The following is a 4,017-nucleotide window of genomic DNA, read 5'->3' on the forward strand; positions in this document are numbered from 1 at the left end:
GAAGCGTTTTATACTCAGAAAACTTTTCAAGATGTTTAAATACACACTATAATTTATGGGAACTAAAACTGGAAATCACAGACAATGTATTATGGGTGTGATTTTTGTAATAAAGATGATGCATGGCTCTAATCAGTGAATATATATCCAAAGAAAAGGCAAAAGCCCTACATTGAACAATAGAGGATAAATGTATACTTATTTGCTTCAGTTCTTTTTGTATCACACATATTTTAACGTATATAGGCATTTTTTAAAACACTTTATTTCTTCATTTTATTTCATTTTTCTTTGTATTTTTAATTTTTTTATTTTTTCAATTATAGTTGGCATACAATATTATATTAGTTTCAAGTGTACAGCACAGTGATTAGAGATCTACATAAATCACAAAGTGATCACCCCAATAAATCTAGTGCCTCTCTGTCCACATACATATTTATTACAATATTGTTGACTATATTCCTTATGCTATACTTTATATCTCCATGACTATTTTGTAACTAGCAATTTGTATTTCTTAATCCCATCGCCTTTTTAACCCATGCACCCCAATCCCCTTCCCATCCAGCAACCATCAAAATGTTCTCTGTATCTATTACTTTGTTTCCGTTATTGTTGTAGCTGTTGATTTTGTTCTTTAGATTCCGCATATACGTGAAATTATATGACACTTGTCTTTCTCTCTATCTGACTTACTCCATTCAGCACAATACCCTCTAGGCCCATCATGCAATATCTTTTTTCCATACCTTTTCATTTAGTCTGTGTGTATCTTTTAACCTGAAGTGAGTCTCTTGTAGGCAGCATATGTAAGGGGCTTGTTTTTTTTTGTTTTTTTGTTTTTTGTTTTTGTTTTTTTTGTTTTGTTTTGTTTTGTTTTGTTTTTCCATTCAGCAATCCTATCTTTTGATTGGAGCACCTAATTCTTTTTCATTTGAAGTACTTGTTCATAGATATATAGTTATTGCCATTCTTTATTCATGTTTTTGATACATATTTTTTTTTTCTTAAAGAAGTCCCTCCAACATTTCCAGTAATACTGGCTTGGTGGCAACAAATTCCTTTAGCTTATTTTTGTCTGGGAAGCTCTTTATCTGTCCTTCAACTCTAAATGATAGCTTCGGTGGATAAAGTAATCTTGGTTGTAGATCATTTTGGATATTTTCTGACAATCCCTTCTGGCCTGTAAAATTTCTGTTGAGAAATCAGCTGACAGTCTTATGGGATCTTCCTTGTATGTAACTCTTTTCTGTTTCTGCTTTTATGATTCTCTCTTTGTCTTTTACCTTTGGCATTTTAATTATGTGTCTTAGTGTGGGCCTGTTTGGGTTCATCTTGTTTGGGACTCTCTGCACTTCCTGGGGTTGTATGTCTATTTCCTTCACCAGGGTAAGGAAGTTTTCCATCATTATTTTGTCAAATAGGTTTTAAACTTCTTATTCTTTCTCTTCTCCTTCTGGTCCCCCTGTGATGTGAATGTTGTTACACTTGATGTTGTCTCATAGGCTCCTTAAATTATCTTCATTTTTTAAAATTATTTTTTCTTGTTGCTGCTCTGACTGGGTGTCCTATGCTACCCTATCCTCTACGTCAATGATTCGATACTATTCTTCATCCACTCTGTTGATTTCCTCTAATGTTCTCTTCATCTCAGATATTATATTCTTAATTTCTTACTGGTTCTCTTTTATAATTCCCATTCCTAATTTTATGTTTCTTATCTCTTTGTTAAAGTTCTCACTGAGTTCATCTACTCTTCCTCTAAGTTCATTGAACATCCTTATAATCAGTGTTTTAAACTCTGCATCTGTTAGATTGCTTGACTCCACTTTGTTTTGATCTTTTTCTGGAGCTCTGTTCTGTTTTCATGTGGGATATGCTTCTTTGTCTCTTCTTTTGGCTGCCTTTCTGTGTCTGTTTCTGTGTACTAGGTAAAGCTCCTAAGTCTCCCAGTCTTAGTAGCATGGCTTTGTGTAGTAGGTGTCCTGTGGGACCCAGTGGTACAGTCCTGAGAGGGGTCCAGCGGCAGACCAAGTTTAGCCCCAGCCTGTGCCTCTCCATGGCCACCTGGTAAGAGTCAGCAAGCAATCCACAGATGGCTGCCACATATGGTGTGCTTATAGTTGCCTCAAGAGGCCATGCCAAAAACTCAGGCCACCTGCACTAGTGTAGGGCTTGGAGCTGCTCAGCAAGAGGCACAGGGCATGCTAAAGACACCACCGGATGTGAATTGGGTAGGGCTCCAAGTTAGGAGGACTGAGTTTAAGGGAATCCTCTCGGCAGAGCAACCTCTGTTATCCAGTTTGATGATGTCTCAGCTATGGTGGTACCTGCGTCCACATGCTGGAAGGTGGGAGGGCTCAACAAAGAAATGATGAATACCACCAGCACTGATGCCTGGGAGAAAGTAACCCCTCCAGCCCTTGCTCCAAAGCTCTACAACTCATTGTCCCCCTGTATGTCTCTGGCGATCCCTGAGCAGCCGCCTCAGCACTGGAACTCAGAGAGAGTGAATCCATCACTGAGAAAGTCCGTTCATGGTTGTGACCTCTTTAAGAGTAATGTCTGCACCTGTCAGCTGCAGCTGCTATAGCCTCTGTCTCACTCAGCCCATATGCGACTGGGCAGCCTCGCATCTCCGCCACCTACTACTGTTCCAAGGTGATTTCTTATTTCTCTCCCTAGTTGTAGGGCTTCTGTTCATCAGACCCCACACAACTCTGCTTGCTGTTGGCTCCATGGCTTCATCACAATTTGGCATGGTTGCAAGAGGAGATATACAAAGCCTCTACCCTCTACACCATCTTGTAGACATCTTCATCTGATTTCTTTCATAAACCATCCTACTACTGGTTCCTAGTGTGTCTGTTAAAAGGTTTCCTATTAGAATTAAATGAGGTTTTATTCCTATAAATAAAAAAAAAACCTTTAAATAAAGTTTTGTTAAACTCGTGAATAAAATTTAGCTCTAATTTCTGGTCTTTGTGGTTTAATTCTTGGTATGTGTGCATGAATGTATATTTATATGAAGAAAAATTTCTCAATGATCTGGAATGAACATAATTTAATAGCCTTTTTCATTGCTAATTTATGAACATCATGATAAATAAGTTATTATTTATTCAATGTGATATGAACTTTTTAAAATTACACAAATATACATAGCCAAATAAAAAACACTATAAAACGTATGTTTGTTATACATAGTATGTATGTACCAAGAACTCTCTTTTTGAATTCAGTTTATTCCTTTAACAACTATTTGTGATAAATACTATTTCATTCCTATTTAATAGATGAGGAAACCAAGTTTCAAGTAAGAAGGTAAAAAGCAGGGCTGAGATTTTAACAAAGAAGTTTCTGACTCTTGAGCTCTTTGTGGGGTTAATCACCACATGACAATGAGCCTCTAGAATGTTCTCTGGAAGAATGGGCAGAGCATAAGTCAAACTGAGCTCACATGTGCGATTCACGTATAATTTTGAGACTCTGGGTTTTAACCCATGTGCTATCATTACGTTTTTTGGTGTAATTTTGTGCAAGTAATCTATCCTTCAGTATCATTTTCCACATCTGTATAATGGAGTATATATTATTTGAAATGTTCACTTGAGCATTAAAATATTTTATACTATCAGATGAGGGGCAAATTTTTGAATCTGCAGGTTGATTACAGACCCAGTTTCTCCTTCTCTGGCTTCATATCTCTTTTTGGTCTCTACTGCTCAGAATAGCTCTCTGAGGATACTATGGAATCAAACAAAAAAGTTTAATTGAATAGTTTATTAAAATTTGTGGTAGAGGAGATTGGAGCTATTATATTAGAACTTAACTGTAAACTGTACTTTTCAAATATCTGCTTTACCCTGATTTTGCTTAGTTAACTATAATTTTCTGTTCATATTGTCTACACATGAAATGTCTAAATACAATACCTAGGCTATTTGCTAAGATTTTTCTCTAAAATTAAAATTCTATAACCTACTTGTATGTTAATGATTGTAGTACATCACA

This window comes from Pteropus medius, unplaced genomic scaffold (assembly GCF_902729225.1).
Source record: "Pteropus medius unplaced genomic scaffold, Ma_sr-lr_union100, whole genome shotgun sequence".
NCBI lineage: Eukaryota > Metazoa > Chordata > Mammalia > Chiroptera > Pteropodidae > Pteropus > Pteropus medius.